The following is a 19013-nucleotide window of genomic DNA, read 5'->3' on the forward strand; positions in this document are numbered from 1 at the left end:
AAGCAGCTAGGAACTAAAGTTTTTTTTCCTTTTTGCAATTACTGGTTATAGCTTTTAGCTGTTCCCCCGCCCATTGCTAACTGTGCTGTTTAGGCAATATGCTATCTGACTCCACTAGGTCCCTATAGATAACATCTCCCTGAAGCCTGGGTCACCATGGTAATGGGTGTTTGAGCTGTTTTTCAGGAATTAGAACCCTTTGTCCACTTCAGGCTGGTTGAGACCACCAACCCATCAACTGGGCCTGCGCAGATGTCCGATAAGCGACCTTTTGATGTCAAGAGGCTAAAAACTCCACCCTCAGATCATGCTAATACTGCCATTTTGTGAACATGTGTCCTATGAAGAGGCGTGAAGTCTAACTACACTTGCACAGATCATCAATTACCTCACCTCTCCTCGCCTCCAATCATGTATCTCCACATTTCAGACCACCTTGCCCCCTACCCCATAAATATCCCTGAGTCCCCATTATTGGCGAGGCGGATTTGAGACTTGTTCTCCTGTTTCCCTCACTTGGCTGCCTTGTGATTAAATCCTCTCTGCTGCAATCTAGTCATCTGGGTGTTTGGCTTTATGGCTGATGGGCAAAAACGAACCTGGTTTGGTAACAACAGCAGCATGTGTCAGAGCTGACCTCTTGCTTCTACTTGAACCACCTTCTTTACTTGACTCCCAGAACACTGCACACCCTTTCGACTATTCTCCTTCCTTCCGGCAGTTCCTGCTCACTCTCCTTTGTGGGCTCTTCCTTATCTCTGGATGTGCCCAAAAGTTTATTCAATTCTTAGATCTCTTCTCTATTATCATCTACTCTCTAGGTTAGCAATTCTCAAATGTTTTGGTCTCAGCACCCCTTTACACTTTTAAAAATTACTAAGGAACTCAAAAAGCTCTTGTTTATGAGGGTCATACCTATAGATAATTATTGTATTAGAAAATTGAGAAAAGTTTTAAATATTTAATTCATCTAAAAGTAACAATAAACCCACTACAAAAGTCAACATAAATAACATATTTTAATGAAAAATATATGTTCCAAACAAAAATATATGTATTTAGTAAGAAGAGTGGCATCATTTTTCATTTTTGAAAATCTCTGTAATATCTAGCTTAATAATAGACAATAGCAGATTCCTATATCTATGTTGCATTCACTTTGCTGTGATGTCACATGTAGCCTCTGGAAAACACTACTGTACATCTTAGTATTACTATAAAGTTTAAACTCTACAGACCCCTATCAAGGTCCAGGGACCCCCATGGGTCCCCACCCTACTTTGAGAACTACTTTAGGTGATCTCATGAAATCCCATGGTTTTAAATACTATCTCTTCTAGGACAACTCTCAACTAAAAACATATCTAACAGGTATCTGTTTTAACTAAGAAAGACTTGACTCTCCACCCTCCCACAAGCCCAACATTTTCCTCCTGCACTTTTCCCCCATCTCAGTAAATGATAACTCTAACTTATCAGTAGCTCAGGTCAAAATCTAAGGAAATCCTGAATGCCTCTCTTTCTCTCAAATCCACATCTAACCCATACCTAGTTACACAGAAATATACATACATAAAAATTCTATTAGCTTTTCTTCAGGAATCTATCCTGAATCCTTGCTCACTCCACTCTAGCGATACTGCCCCTTTCTTGTGACTCATACAGTCTCACCTCAGTGTCTCTGCAGTTGCAGTTTCTTCTGCCTGAAACACACTTCCCTAAGATATCCTCGGACTGAGGCTTGCTCCCTCAGTGATCACTCAAACACCGTCACACCAAAGATGCCACTCTCACCATCACTCTGTGCCTTTCCCTGCTTTATTTTGCTTCCTGCAACTCATCATTACCTGACACATCTGTTTGTTCTTTGTCTGTTCTCCTCTACCCAATATAATGAAAATAGGGACTTTGCCTGGTTCAGCTGCATCCCAGTACCTAGAACAGCACCTACGCCGTAGTAGGTGCTCAATGTATATTGTCTGAGTGGATGAACAGAGATGCCACTCCAGGCAGCATCTGGAGTTGAAGGTGAAAGTGATGAGGTAGAGAGGCCAGGAGAGCCACAAGCAAACTAGCACTTTGAAGGACCACAAACTTTAAATGAGGAAAGGTAGCAGCACCAAAGTAAAGGCTATGAATAAAAGGAGGCAAGAACTGCTGGTGGGCAACACTGCTACAAAGGCCAGAGAACCAAATGACTACCAAACGCTTATTTATTTCAAATAGCAGCACTTAAAATTCACTCAAAATATGCAAACATCTTGGGACAAGAATGTTTCCCTTTAATGTCACCTGAACCAATTCAGTACCATCTTACACCCTTTATAAACTTAAATAGACTTTAATTTTCTCTTACACAAGAAAGAATGAATGGCCCTTGCAAAAGAAAATGATTAGTCTACTTAGTCTGCTTTCCACACTTTCAGCCTATACACTAACTTTTCAGGCATTCTCACAAACTGGGTCCCAGAGGGAAACAACACTATAAAGTTATGTTAAACTAGGTTCTTATTGCCACTGAAATTCAGCGAATCTCACTAGAAAACCCCACAGCAAATCACTTTGGTCAGGATTCTAAGAATGAATGTCAGGGTTACTTAACTGTGGTTAATATGAAAGTCACAATAACACAAACAGCACAGTGGTTGACAAGTATTTTATCCAAAAAGAATTTTAAAACTCTTTTTCTTCATTCTGACCAAGAAAGCAAAGTAGCACATATGGACTCAAATCATGACAAGAACCCCCAAATTCAGCTGGCCGGAGCAGAATGATAGTAGTAACAAGTCATCTGCTCTCCCCCCTGGAGGGGATGTGAGAGGAGTCTAGAAGAGGTGCTTGGTACCAGGTAATGCCCCATGGGTTTATAGCACATGTGGTACCATTACTTAATCTGCTACCGATTTAATGTTTCATTATTCAGACTTAAAAACGAACACCTTGCATACCATGATCCCAGTGAACAACCTTTTCACAGGATCCAAATACACAACAACGACAGAAGCAATGTCTCTTAACAGAATGGAGAAAAAACCGTCCTCTGTTACTGTCATATACTCTCCCTTCTAACCCAGTGCTTGTGTCAGTTTTTACACAATTAGAAGTGTACTCTTTTGAAATCTCACAAATAAAACAAGAACAGAGGGATTTTTAAAGCAAAATCACAAGAAACAATTTTTAAAGAGGGCAAAGAAAAAGCAGAAAGAGTAGTTCCCTAAAAGTTATTTCTTAACCTTCTTAGGAGATTTGAGGAAGGAGGTCATAATTTCGAGGTTCTACTAGCTGAGCAGAGAAAACTAACCCATCTGTCTACCTACCTATCTATTACTTTTGCTTGAGAGCAGACACAGTTAAATCTTCAGTGCTCACGACGTATAACACATTTTGCTAGGAGCTGGAAAGTCTCCTAAGATGAACAAAAATTTCCTTTTAGAGTTACCCGGGGTAGTGGAGAGAACGTGGGCTTTGACTATGACAGAACCGGGTCTGAACCAGCGATCCAGTGCTTATGAACTGTGTCGCCTTGGGCAAGGCTGAGCTTTGGTTTCCTGGATTTGAAATAAAGTATCTGGCCCTCCGTACTCACTGTCTTCTTGCCTGCGATGTTCTTGCCCCAGATATAGCAGGCTCATTCCTCCCCTCCTTCACGTCCTTACTTGGATGTTACCGTCTCATGAGGCCTTCTCTGACCTCCCTGTGTGTTACAGCGAACACATCACTCACGTACATGCACACACACACATATACGCACACCCTGCCTTCATATTCACACTCCCATGCACTTCTCTGCTTTAGTTTTTGCCAGAACCCTGACCATCATATAGCATACGTGTATTTTACTTATTCATCTAGTTTATCCTCTTTCTCCTACTAGGCCACAATCTCCAAGGTGCAGGTTTGGGTTGTTTTTTTTTCACCCTTGTTCAGTACGTAAAGTCTTTAAAAGAGGGCCTAGAACATAATGATTACACCAAAAATTTGTTGAATGAACGAAGCTCTTGAGGTCCCTGAAAAGCTCCAGGGTTTTCATTAAAGACCATGTAAATAAAGACCTTAGGAGATAAAAGGTTACTACTCAGTAAATAGTAGATATTATTATCTTTAGAGAAGAGACTATCTGAAACTGTTAGAATATTTTTTTTTTAAATAATGAGGACAACAATGTCAGAGATGACAGAGGAGAGCTGATGAAGTATCAAAAGAGTGAAAGAAGAAATAACTGCTATAAATCCACGGGAGTGAGGTCATTCTGCACTATTCTACTTGATGAAACGAAGGAACTTACACATTCCTTTACAGGAAACAAAGTGGAAGAGAGGAGTGAATTTGAAAACAGATTATGGGTTACAAGTGGACATTATTTACGTGTTCTTCACCTCCTGGCTACTCACCCCCAGTTGGGCCCAATCACTGAAAAAGATAAGTAAGTAAGTTTTATTTTACTTTGATTCATTCACTTTGACAGAAGAGAAAAGCAATAGAATGTGAGAATGTCAGGACAATAATCATGCCTTCAAGTATTTTCCTTAACAATTGCTTTTCTGACTGTGTGGGAGCTTGTAAATGAATATGTTAATACTTAACATTTTTCCATCAAACATTTTGGAAGAAAAAGATTTATAAATGAGCTATTCCTTATATAATGTTTGTTTCTATTATGGTTTCTTTCCCAAATTAATATAGGTAGAAATAAAAATATAGAGTCAAAACAAAAATGCCCAACACATCTTTGAATATGACATAAAAAAAATTATCAAGAGTGCCCCAAGATTAAAAACCCTTGCATAAAAAAGGAAAAAGAATTACCCATATCAAGAAAGCTTTCTTTGTTTTATTAAAGGATCTCTTAAGAATCTCTTTACAATTGGTGAACTTTCCTTGTCAACCTAAATTTATTCAATTTATTAGAAATATCATTGTCCTCAGCAAAAAGAGGAGGACTGGCATGGATGTTAGCTCAGGGCTGATCTTCCTCACACACACACACAAATATATATATATACACACACACACACACATCATTGATATAATTTTCAGAATGCACTCACTGCATGAAAGATACAACTGTGATAAGAAAAGGAAAACATTGGGAAAGGTCTATGTTGTCCAATTTTAAGCAAAAAATAATAAACAGTGGATGCTTTGGATTAAATAATTTAAAAACCTGAAAATATTCATAACATAGAATGCAAATCATTTTCCTCCTTAGAAACTATTTCCACCAATGCCAATTCAAAGTAAACATTACAATATCTTAAAAATAAGCAGCCATTTTTTCATGACTAAATGTGAAGGTCTATTATGGTAACACATTTTACAAAATTAAAACTTCCAAACACAGCTCCTCAAAAAGCATAATAAACTTCTCCAAGCCCTTCAAATATTAATTTTAAAATTTCTAATCATAATATGGTCTTATGTAATTGTGCAGCTGACAAATCATGCTATTAATCCAGCTGGCATGCATACCACGTTATGTTTCTGGTTCCTTTCATGGCAAATATTTAAAACACATACTAATTTTCAAATTCTCAAAATACATAAGTGTACCAGGCAATCGTCATCCCTACTCTGATCATCATAACTTGAGCTTTCTACCAATTTAAATCAACATTTATGCCACTTAACATTTGCTTAGCATCATAATACATGTTAAAAAATTATTCATTAATTTAAGTCATGCCAAATATACTGCTGTTTCCAGGAAACTGTGTTCTCATGTAGCAATGCAGACTAAGGGATAGGCCAGGAAGGGCTATGTACATTAGATGAGTAACCTGGAGAAGAGGCCCTCCTCCGCAAAATTAATCTAACATCAGAGTCTCAAAGAAAGAAAATTAAAGTTCACAATAGAGTGTGTGATTCATTTAGGTTAATGAGTGGCACATGTAGTTGTACGTATTTCTATCAGATGGCAATGCTTCTTGCTATATATACCCCTGTTTAGTGCTCAAAGAGTAGAATCAGCTGAATTTTCAAATCATAAAACTGATTCTGCAGATCTGCACATTGTACATTTAAACCATAACATTAAGAATTTCTACTTGAGACTGATTTCTTTTTTGTACTCTGGCATATTCTACTAACTCCAACTATTTTCACTTAACAAATAGTATTCCACAAACTCTGAATCAAATGAAATAACACCGAATAAAGGACCAGGGTACATCAGAGCCTCTCAGGACATCATCATATGGCCCCATAGCAAACATCACATAATAAAATATATCACAAATAACCTCCCTTATAATGAGGGAGTTACTTAGAAGGGTAAAATTATATGATATAGTAAAACATTAGACAATTAATTAATCAATCAAATCAGTGAACAAAAATAAATCTCATTTTAATAAGCAATGTCCCAAAGATATCAAGGTCTTCCCCAACTCAGAAAGCATATTACAAGGAATTATTCTCCACCTCATTCCTGACCTAATCCAACTACACACAGCAGACATTCAAATTAAAAGGGGAGAATGGAGTTGTACCTGAGTTTTAAATAATTTTTTGAGCTCTGCCCTAAATGTCTTCCTACGTCATCTATTAGAAGCACCTACTAAAAACAAAGAAACAAAAATAAGTCTTCCATTTCAGCAGAATACACACTAGATACCTTAAACTCCTCTCCCAACGAAAATAACTAAAGAAGAAGAAGAAAACATAACATTTTTTTAAATGAACTGGCGAGGAGACAATAAGACAAGAGGTAGTAGAAGTAGGAAAGCGCCAGAACCAGAACCCTGGTCACCCTGAACTTCCACCATAATGATTACATGGAACGAGAGAGAGAGGAGATAACACCAGGACCACTCAACCTAGTGAGTTTAACAGATCCCTACATAAAACTGGAACCTCAGGATACGGGTAAATTAGAAATAAACTTGCTTCACCACAAGAGAAACTGCTTTTTTGCACCGGTAGGAAGTGGAAAATCTCCCTTGAGAATTCATAACCAACAACTAGTACTTGTGTGGTTTTGTGGTCCAAATTCATATTGTGTACTTCAAAAAAACCTCAAGCAGAGAATTTAATTTAAAGACTGCCCAGATTAACGATGCCTACAGGTACCTGGCAGAAGCAAATATAAATTCTCTCTGGAAAAACCTACCTTCAAATCTAGTCCTCAAAGAACTTGCACAGATAAAACTTCCAAGGAACGTGAGCTCACAGTCAATAAATCATAAACACACAAGGAAATAAGATACCATGAATGAGTGCCAATAGAAATAGGCAAACGATCAGATCTGAAAAGATTTCAAATACTGAAATAGAAGTATATTTAATCTATCTCAATAAGAGAAGTTTTAAAAGGAGTAAAATTTTATTTAAAAAATATTACCATGCTGACTTGAGAAGGGACCAAAAACAATGGTTAAAAATTAAAAAATAAGAGGGGCCGGCCCCGTAGCCTAGTGGTTAAGTTTGGCGCACTCCATTTTGGCAGCCCAGGTTTGGTTCCTGGACGTGGACCTACACTAATCATCGGTGGCCAAGCTGTGGCGGCAACCCACATACAAAATAGAGGAAGACTGGCACGGATAGATGTTAGCTCAAGGCAAATCTTCCTCAAGCAAAAAAAAACAAAAAAAAATTAAAAAATAGAAAACTCATTAATTCATCCAACATATATTTATTGAGCGTCTATGTACTAGGTGTTATACCTTTGTCTAGGCTCTGGGGATAAAGCAATAGGATAAAAAAAAATTAAAACAAAGTTTAAAAGTAGAAAAATCCCTTTCTTATCAAGGATGGTTTAAACAGCAGCTTAGAAATAAACAGAAAAAAGAATTGGTAAACCAAAAGATAAAGGCAAAGAAATTTTCCAGAATTGTACACATAAAGACAAAGATATCAAAAATACGAAAGGGAGACATGGAACGGGAAATAAGAAAGTCTAACACATGTCTTCTTGAATTTCTGGAAGAAAATAACAAAGAAAATGAGGAAGAAGCATTATTCTAATAAATAATGATAGAATTTTCCTAATATCAATCTTCAGATCCAGGAAACCCAAAGAATCCCAAGCAGGATTTAAAAAGAAAAAAAGAAAGAAAAAGAACTCCCCACATAGATGTAAGCAAACCACAGACTACAAAAGACAAAGTAAAATCTTTAAAGCAGCCAGAAATGAAAAAGAGATGGTCTATTTAAACTGGACTTTGAACATCAAGTAGGATTTAAAATTGGCTTGAGCAAAGGCACAAAAGAAAAGGGAATAGAAAGTCTGGGTGGAGCCAAAGATCTGCATTGGGTAAAGGGAAAGACGAGGCTGGAAAGACTGGTTGGGACCAGATCCCAGGGGACCTCAAATGCCAAGCTAGGGAGTCTGGCCTTTATCCTGAAGCAAAGGGACAGTTATCCCTAAAGACTCTAAAGAGGGGAACAGAATTATGAATGCAGCATCAGAAAAACTAACCTATCAGCTAGACCAGAGGCAGAGATACAAGGGGAAGGCTATTAAAATAGACCAGCCCAAGGTAATAAGGTCCTCACCAGAGCGGTGATAGACAAGTGAAAAGAAACAAAAAGAGACAGACAAAAAGAAGGATGTAATAAAGGGAAAAAATCAGTGAAATTAGTGACTCATTTAACATGGGCAACAAAGAGTCTAAGATACTTAAGGAGAGAATGAGTCCAATTTCTCTATCTCCAACCCTTATGAGCAGTGTATCTCACTTTTCCCTGGAATGGATCTGAAATTTCTTTTTATATGCTATGGGCCAGAAATTAATTATTATTTTTAAATTCTATTTTTACAAACTACTGGAAAAATCAAGTTATCTCAGTTTCCACCACTGAAAGCTGGCAGCTTAAGAAACATCTTAATTCCTTAGTTCCTAGAGAAAACAAAATTTTGACACAGGAATCTCACCTCTTCTCAGAATTATTTAAGAAAGTTGGTGAATATAAAAATATAGGTAGTTGCAAGAAGTAAATAACCAACAAGAAGCAGGCTGTACATTTTAGATTCAATCTGAAATAGGCTTTCTTACCCCAAGACACTCTGTCACTCTATTTTATTGTCTTCCTAGTGCTTATCCATGTCTGAAACGTTCTTGTTTATCTCCCTCTTTAACTTGTCTCTCTGAACCACCGTGCCCCACTCCCACTGGACTGTAAGTTCCATGGGAGAAGCGATTTTGTCTGCATTGTTCACTACTATGGTCTAGTATCTAGAACAGTGCATGGCACAAAGTGGAGATGCTCCATAGCTATCGGATGGATGGATGAATGAATGATGAATGAATATACCTAGGGTTGCAGCATTGCACAATTCCAGGGGTACCATTCATTCACATCTTGTGGGTTGTACAGTACACAAAAAGTGTAGCCTTATACTGGTGGCAGGAAGTAGGCCAGGAGCTGTGGTAGCCAGAAGGTAGATAGCTCAGACTCTATTTGACTACAATGTGTCCTGTTACATTGCAAATTGGGCATAATTTACCCCTCTCCTGATAGAGATAGTAAGAAATTTCTCTCCAGTTCTCAACTCAAGACTAAGCTCATTCTTTGAATAACTGAATATGTATTCCTGTTAAGGTCTTCATGTATGGATACTCATGCATCAACTGTCTTATAAATAAACAGTTAATATTTTTAACTGTTGACTAAGGATTCAGAGCTCCAACTGTAAATTAGCCATTGTAAAGTCCTGAGTCAGTTCTTTAGTCTTCCCTCGTTACAAATGTCTTTAGGGAAATTCTTTACTTAGTCAACTGAACTGTGGCACAAACACGGCTAAATATCCTGATTCAGGAGTGGTCAGTTCTGTGACTCATCAATATCAATCTTCAATTTAAGAGATCCTACCCAAAATGTTTTAAGAGTCTAGAAATAGATAAGGAAGATTTCACAGACCGTCAGGCTCAATTTCACATACCACATCACTCTGATAGCGAGAACATGCTCCTACCATCCACATCAGCTAGAACACAGAAACCAGTCTCCTAGAGCCTTTAAGTGGTTATACTTACCACCACTTGCTGACCCCATCACTAAAAGGTTACTTTCTACCACTAATGCTTGTAAGGCTATCACTCCCTTTCTCCTAACCTTAGAACTTTGGAAGCACCTCTGTGGAAACCACTGTGCTAGGAGCAGGTCAATCTACAGGAATTCCAACAGGAGGGCCCATGATGAGTACCAAACCAAAGAAGGACTGTGTCCTTGCAGGATAATTACAGGCAGAATGGAAAGTTGAAGTATCACTGTATAAACATCTATTTTCCTTCTCTTTTTCATCCTCCCACAGGTTCTTTTTGCCACAGTGATTCTCAGTCTTTACTTCCTTAAGCAGCAGAGTCTTTTCTTTAAACAAAACTTTGTGGAAGTTCAATATATAAAAGCAGAGGTGTTGGCTGATGGGACAATAAGGAGGTCAAAGGCTTTGTCCTTCTCCCTCACCCCTAACCCACCCCCAAGGCATGCTAGAATCCCAAGGGCAATAAGAAACCACGTCTGTAAAGCAATGGCCTGGTGAGGATGGTGATAATTTAACTTACTAACGATGGTCTATAAGAGAATAATAAGGAACAACACATTATAGGCCCGGCTTCATAACAGCCTGTTGTAAGCAGAGTGCTTCTATTAAATGTTCACCGGTCTCAGTTGTAATCACCTCAGTTTGAGAACTCTAATTCTTAGGAGCACAGAACTCTCCAGTTCAGGAGAAGCCATGTTAGTGCTGCCTTGTGACTGTCTCTCCAAGAGGTCACAAAGTAGCATCACCCATGAAGCCTGGGGTTTCCTCAGGTCAGTGCAGCTGCCTGACCCAGGGTTTAGCCCATGTGAAATATTTAGACAAAAAAATTGGGGAAAAATGCTTAATTAACTAGTACATTAAGCAACTAGTAGGGCCAAACTACCTGCAAATCACGATTTAAGAAGTTTCTTCCAACTATGGAAAAACTGAAGTTATTTATCATGGATGCGTCACTTAATGAAAGAAAAAGGACGTTTCAAAATTTCTAGATCAAAAGAGAATTTCCAGTCCTCCCTTCTTGCACAGCATTTGTAATTTACAAGCCAGGTTCATTGTATAATGCGACAGAGGAAGTGATCTGGGTTTTCTCATCACATTCTTAACCATCATTAGTTATTTTACAAGATGTATGAAAACTACTAGCAATTATGGAATTTTTGTTTAATACTTCTGTCCTACCACTGTGGCCTAATTTGGAGAGGTAATACCTGAACTGAATGAGGATTAGGTCTACTTAATAACAGGATGGAATAACTTATGCTATTACCCATATGGAATATTTTGTAGCCGTAAATGCTTTTTAGCATGTTGTTAAAGAATATTTTAAAACAGGAAGAAAACGAAGTTATACTAAGTAAAAACGGATCTAGAACACTAGAATTCTAATTTTGTACTTTTTAAGAGGTATACAGATTCATAGGAATAAAAACTAGAAGCATCAACACTAAAATATTATCAGTGGCTACCTCTGAATGGTGGTTTGTACTTTGTTCTTTGAACTTTTCAATGCTTACCAAATTTTCTATTTAGAATTAGCAAAAAAATACATCTAAAAACAAAAAGAAATTTTACTCACAGTAAAATTGATACAGCACACCTGAAATTTTGAGGTTTGTATATTTTGTAAATTTTGAGATTCACATATAAATGCCAGAGCTGTCCTTAACTGCGTGATTGTGAAATTCCAGTCACAATTGCTTTGGAAGAAACAGCTGCTCATGCAAGTGCTAAGGTGCGCCAGGCCTAATTGCTACTGGCAACGCAGTAAGCGCAGTGTGGGAGATGACATGCGGTCGGAGTAGAGATACCTCCCAGTTCTCAAGAGTGGCTCACTCCATCATAAACCAGAATTATCACTGTTCGGATGTAACCTCATCAGTGACTGCACCAGGCCTATCCAGAAGTTTTCACTCCTGTGAGGATGAGGCTGATTTAACTGTTTAAGACTGTCTTTGTATTAACGCAAAGCATAAAAAAATTCTTGGGCATGTTTGCAATCTAAATGTCACCACTGTGTGTAATCAGTGAAGCAATGTAATTGTTAAAAGCATAGTCTGTGAAATCAAACAAATCTAGGTTCAATTTCTGGCTCCACCATTCTCTAACTGCATGAGCTTGGACAAGTTTCATCATGTCACAAGCCTCAGTTTATTCATCTTTCAAAGAAGGTTGACCATATCTACCTCTTAGAATTTTAGTGAAGATATAAAATATTTACCAGTATATATAGCATCTGCTAATTTAATAAAAATATTCTAGAAGCCTAAATACATAGATTTTCAAATCATATAGCCCACTATTATAAAAAAAAGTGGATGTTATTTATTTTTAAACTCACTTAAACTTAAACTCACATCCTTCAGGGCAACTTACCAGCTATACAAACTGAAAGTGATCCCTGAGCCAACACTAAGAACTTGAATAGATGTTCTACATTTTAAAGGATACAGGCTCTGAAACAACTTTGTGAACTACATGAGAAGACTTCTGGCAAAATATCATCATTCCTCTCCTGTATCATCTTCACTAACTCTATATTGAAAGGACCTGGATAATGCTGCAAATGACATCACAGACACAAGAGGATTATATTAGAAATATTAAAGTTCACTCCTCCCTCCTATACCGGCTTCATAATCAACTCAGAATATACATGTCAGTAAAGGCAGCAGAGCCTATGTTAGAAAGAGGGCATATTTTAATAATGTCTCAGACCAATAATACACTCTCAGTAAAATTATGAAACAATAAATGCTGAAAATATTTTAATATGCTAAGTAAATGTATAATTATAAATCGCGTAAGATGCCATGAAATGGGAAAAAGTAGCAAATAATAGTGAAAAAAATAGAGCAGAAAATTAAAATTCCCTAAGCATTAGGGTATTTTTCAAACCCTGCTTCAAAAAGGGGAAATGGCATGCTATGCTGTTTCCACAGCCCACAGTATGAGACAGACAGATCTAGTGCCGAATCCCATTTTTGCCATTTACTTTCCACGAAATAGTAGGCCAGTTATTTAAACACTTGGAACCTCAGTATCCTCATCTAGAAAATGGGACTTGTTTAATGGTCTCATGATGGTGTGATGATTAGAGACATAAAATACTTGGCACAGGGTACGTCTATAGCATTCTATAACGGTAGATGAAAAAAAACCACAAAGGATCAAGGTGACATATAAGACGACATAGGCTATGCCATAAGATAAGAACCAGTGCATCAAAAGCCAGACATCCACTGAAGGTCACAGAATATAAAATAATGGGTGACCCTGGCCTTGACAGTAAACATTGCTGAGGAGGTAAGAATTAAAGGCTATAGCAAGAAAATGAAGTAATCACTTAACACTGTAACTTTGAGGGAGGTCAAGGAGAAAAGCAAGTCAAAGTTAATGACTAACAGGGAACCAGTCAATGCCATCCAGCCACCACCCAATCAGATACAGCCCTGATGTCACTCAGGGTAAGCGTAAAGCAAGTAAATAACAGCTGATCCAAAGGGCACACATTCACTGAGCTTTGATACTGACAGCCCCATTCCCAGAAAAGAAGGCAATGAGGTCTCTGGGCTAGAAATTTGTTGTCACTTTCATCTGCCCAGAGTCGAATGTTGTCTCTGTCGTCTTTACTCTCCTTCAGGCAACAGGAAGGACTCTAAAGGACTGAGTAGAGCTGCTCAAGAAAGGGTGAAGAGTGACATCCCACTATACCGTCACGTTTAGAGAAAACAGACACTAGTGTATCTGAGGCCAGAGGGTGAGGTTCTGCCCTAAGAACAGCCTCCGTTCCCAGAGAATGGCCCCTCTTGACTTCGAACAGCAGAGTGGGCTACACTAGGTTCAACCCAAGCTCTACGTTGTTACATACCTCCAACAGCTACTGTTTCACATTTATCAATAGGTTCCTTTAAAGTTACTCTCATGTACACTTCCTGAGGCAGTCTTGTCTTCTATTTCATGTTTCCCAACCAGACACCTTTGTGCATCCCAAAGAACTCAACGGTGGACCTAGAATAAAGGAGCAATTTAAGCTTCACCACTTCAAACATGGGATCATAAAATTCTCAAGCTGAAAGAGACCTTATAAATCCAGTACACCTCACTATAAATAAAAGCATTAAAGGTTCCAAAAGATTGGAAACAAAAAATTCACAACTGATCTTCCCCACCTCCCACTCCATCTTTTTTTCTTTCTTCCCCTTTTTAAGCATTTTTCTTGTAGTAAAATATACATAACATAAAACTTACCCCATCTTTTCTTAATTGAAAACTAAAGTCTATAACCCTCTGTCACATAGATAAATACATAAAAGGGGAAATAGCTCTATCTTTAATTTTCAACAAATAACTCATTTTCACAAATTAAGTACAGCAGCTTCAATATGAAAACAAAGAGTAACTACTAAGTTACTCTCTTTACAAGTTGACTGCTAAAAAGGTGGTTATTTCTCTGAGGCCAAACTATTACCCTCATAAGTGATACCTTTTATAGTTACATATGTGTAAACGGGTATTTGTATAACCAGGAAGCTAGAGATACTGTTTTGCATCTGACAAAGAACGAAGAGAGTTGTTCATTTAGTCCCTCATGTATAGCCATTTGTATCTACATGGGAAAGAATGTGGAATCTAATGGTAGCTAGCAAGGTGGCATTTTATTTTGATCATGTTTAATTTAATCAGCACCATTCTATTTTTTTTCTCTGTAATAATCTATAGAAGTGGGTTTTCAACCCTTCTCAGGACCATATAAGACCGCATCACTGAGAACCTGATGAAAGCTAAGCCTATTCTACCACCCCTCAAATTTCAGGAGGATCTTGAACTCTTTGAAGCCCATCTCTGGACTCCAGGATGAAAATCCTAGGGGCTTCCATGTACCAAACTGGGTGGCTGATATGTTGAACCAACTAACAGACGCTCTGCGAGGAAACAATTCTTGGAACAAAAGAAACCACTCTTGATAGTCCCTAAGGACCTTGTGATACCAGGCAATGCCCCATTTAATCATTCTTTATCCTATCTGTAAGAAATAGTGCTGCACTTGTAAATAATCAAATATAGTCACAAAGAAAGCTGCTGTCACAAATTAACTAAAAAACAAAACAAAATTAGGATTCTCTTGCCATTACACTAGCTTAAAAGTGTTCAATTAAAGCTTCAGAGTAAAATATATTTACACAAAAGAACATCATCTCCTGATGATACCAACAGTGTATACACCTAAAGATAAATCGAGGGTTCCCCCCGAGAAAAAAAGTATACCTGAGGAAACAGGGTGTCACCTTACATTCGAGAACTCACTAAGTCTCATATCACAAACAAAAATCTCAGTTTATTTTGAATAATGAAATAATGTTTGGGACTGCAATTTCAATTAATGCTAACTTTGGATGCTGATAGGTCACTTGACAGAAACTGGTTAACAAAAAGGAGGCAAAGGAATAGACTGAACAATTATTTTCAGAGGGAGGACCTAATGATAGCAAATATGAGATTTTTTTAAAAGTCTTTTAAATACCCTTTTAAAAAGCTATACCGGGCCGGCCTCGTGGCCTAGCGGTTAAGTGCGCGTGCTCCGCTACTAGCAGCCCGGGTTCGGATCCCGGGCGCACACCGACACACCGCTTCTCTGGCCATGCTGAGGCCACGTCCCACATACAGCAACTAGAAGGATGTGCAACTATGACTTACAACTATCTACTGGTGCTTCGGGGGAAAAAAAGAAGGAGGATTGGCCATAGATGTTAGCTCAGAGCCGGTCTTCCTCAGCAAAAAGAGGAGGATTAGCATGGCTGTTAGCTCAGGGCTGATCTTCCTCACAAAAAGAAAAAAAAGCTATACGATTTTGGGTTTATAGAGGGCCAATGGAACAGGGCTGTTTATCTCTGCTTCCCTCTAAATCCTCATTAAAATTATAGTAAAAAGGGAAAAAGATATAAAACCATAAGGACAAAAAGAACAGAAAAGTATATTAGAGCAGACAACAGACACCAATGGCATTTTCGAAGCTGAAAGCAGAGATGACTACTGAGCAAAGCAGAGCAGGCTGGAACCTCACTGACAGAGAAGCGAACAGAAAGCCAGCTGACTGCTCCAGAAAGGTTCAGGAAGTGGAGCTTTTGGTTCCTCGGAAGGAGAGGACAAGGAGTGAAGAAGAGGGGGACTGGCTGGAAGTCTGTATAAAAAACAGACTCTTACCTTACACCATATACAAAAATTAATTCAAAATGGATTAAAGACCTAAATGTAAAAACTGAAACTATAAAACTCCTAGAAGAAATCATAGGGGAAAATCTTCATAACACTGGATTTGGCAATGAATTCTTGGATATGACACCAAAAGTGCAGGCAACAAAAGCAAGAATAGACAAACAGGTCTGCATCAAACTTAAAAACTTCTGCTCAGCAAAAGAAACAATCAGAGAAAAAGGCAACCTCCAGAATGGGAGAAAATATTTGTAAACTATACATATGATAAGGGGTTAATATCAGAATATACAAAAAATTCCTACAACTCAATACCAAAAAACAAGTAACCCAATTAAAAAATGGACAAAGGACATGAATAGACATTTCTCCAAAGAAGATATACAGATGGTCAACAAGCATATAAAAGGATGCTCAACATCACTAATCATCAGGAAAATGGAAATCAAAACCAAATGGGATATCACCTCACACTTGTGAGGACGTCCACTACCAAAAAAAAACAGAAAATAATTGTTGGCAAGGAAGTGGAAAAGGGAAACCTTGTGCACTGATGGTGGGAATGTAAAATGGTGTAGCCACTATGGAAAACAATACGGAGGTTCCTCAAAAAATTAAATAGAACTACTCTATAATCCAGCAATCCCACTTCTGGGTATATATCCCCAAAAAACTGAAAGCAGGAAATCAAAAAGGTATTTTACACCCACGTTCTCTGCAGCATTATTCACAATAGCCAAGAGGTGGAAGCAATCTAAATGTCCATCAACAGACAAATGGATAAAGAAAAGGTGGTGTATATATACAATGAAATATTATTTAGTCTTAAGATAGACAGAAATCCTATCATATGGATTGGGTGAACCTTGAGGACACTACGCTAAGTAAGATAAGACAGTCACAAAAAGACAAATACTAAATACTATAAGATTCCACTTACTCATATGAGGTATCTGAAGTAGTCAAACTCTTAGAAATAGAAAGTAAAACAGTGGTTGCCAGAGGCTGGGGATACAGAGGAAAGGAGAGTTATTCAATGGGTTTAGAGTTTCAGTTTTGCAAGATGAAAATGTTCTAGAGATCTGGCGCACAACAATATGAATATAGCTAACACTACTATACACTTAAAAATGGTTAAGATGGTAAATTTTATACTGTGTGTTTTTTACAACAATGAAAAAAACAGGAAGATTATCCCAGATTATCTAGGTGAGTCCAATGTAATCACAAGGGTTCTTAAAAGTGAAAGAGGGAGGCCGAAGAGGAGGTCAAAGTAATGCAATATGAGATATAATTGACTTGTTATTGCTCCTTTAAAGGGGAGGCTGAGAGCCAAGGAATGCAGCCAGCTTCTAGAAGCTATGAAAAGTAAGGGAACAAACAGATTCTCCTCTAGGAGCCTCTAGAAAGGAACGCAGCCCTGCTGACACCTTGATTTTAGCACACTGAGACTCAGGTCTTCTGATGTACAGAACTGCAAGATAATAAACTAGCGTCATTTTAAGGAAAAAAAAAAAAAGAAGGGCAGTTAGAACTCCAGATCTTCTCTCCACCTGGTAGAGCCAGACAAGCCATCCCTACTCCCATAACAGCAGGCAGTTTACTCTCTGGAGAAAATGATATGGCAAGATTTCAGATTCAGAGACGTCAGATAAGGCTGAAACAGAGGCGTTAAGATCTTAGCATTTACAGGGCCGGCCCCGTGGCTTAGCGGTTAAGTGCGTGCGCTCCGCTGCTGGCAGCCCGGGTTCGGATCCCAGGCGCGCACTGATGCACCGCTTCTCCGGCCATGCTGAGGCCACGTCCCACATACAGCAACTAGAAGGATGTGCAGCTATGACATACAACTATCTACTGGGGCTTTGGGGGGAAAAAAAAATAAATAAATAATTATTAAAAAAAAAAAAAAACTTAGCATTTACAGACTTGGATGGTGAGACCTTTGGCTCCCTTCCCCCTGTGGCTCCCCAAATCCTCACAGGCAGGCTTTTACCCTATAAAAAGGCGAACAGAGGATTCCCTTTTGGAGAAAGTGAAAGATCCAAGAAAAAAGATCTGCAGATTCTAATGTCTAGAAGTCGCCAACTCAAATGGCCAGGTCTCTGCCCAAAGACCCCATAGTGAGGCCTACTAGGTAACAAAATTTTCAGTCCACTTTTTATTGTCTCATTCCTAAATACGAACAGACAATTGAAGCCTCATCATTCACTTGAGAAAAGCCTCTAACATTAAAATCAGGGGCTGAAACAAACTGATAAAAGGAGAGAACACAGAGGAAAAAGAAAAGTGCAAAGAGCAGAAGAAAACAGCAAAATAATTCAATTCATATTCTCAAAGGAAAAGAGAAAATATTACATGAAACAAGAACAGGATCCTATTTTTAATATTCAGAAACCAATAAAAAATTAAATTTGAAATTACAAACATGCTAGCAGAAACTAAAAGTTCAATAAACACAGTTATTATGTGTCAGGGCCAGCCCAGCAGCGTAGTGGTTAAGTTCATGTGCTACGCTGCAGCAGCCCGGGGTTCACAGGTTCAGATCCTGGGTGTGGACCTACATGTCACTCATCAAGCCATGCTGTGGCAGCATTCCATACACAAAATAGAGGAAGGTTGGCAGAGATGTTAGCTTAGCAACAATCTTCCTCAAGCAAAAAGAGGAAGATTGGCAACAGATGTTACCTCAAAGCTGATCTTCCTCACCAGAAAAAAAATGGGGGGGGGGCAGCCCATGGCATAGTGGTTAAGCTCGGAGTGCTCTGCTTTGGTGGCCCGGGTTCGGATCCCGGGCGTAGACCTACACCACTTGTCAGCCATG

At 38.4% G+C, this 19013-nt stretch overlaps 1 protein-coding gene across 5 annotated transcripts in view; it reads right to left on the reverse strand.

The window, feature by feature from the left end:
- SGMS1 (sphingomyelin synthase 1) overlaps positions 1-19013 on the reverse strand; it is a 281381-nt gene that overhangs the window by 116786 nt on the left and 145582 nt on the right. For 4 of the 5 annotated variants that reach the window (XM_058543443.1, XM_058543448.1, XM_058543444.1 and 1 more), the window contains exon 4: positions 13851-13990. The exons of the other annotated variant lie outside the window; for it this stretch is intronic. The gene's annotated coding sequence lies outside the window, so the exon portion shown is untranslated. The remainder of the gene's footprint in view (positions 1-13850; positions 13991-19013) is intronic. 5 annotated transcript variants of the gene reach the window in all.

Source organism: Diceros bicornis, chromosome 6 (assembly GCF_020826845.1).
Source record: "Diceros bicornis minor isolate mBicDic1 chromosome 6, mDicBic1.mat.cur, whole genome shotgun sequence".
In the NCBI taxonomy this organism is placed as follows: domain Eukaryota; kingdom Metazoa; phylum Chordata; class Mammalia; order Perissodactyla; family Rhinocerotidae; genus Diceros; species Diceros bicornis.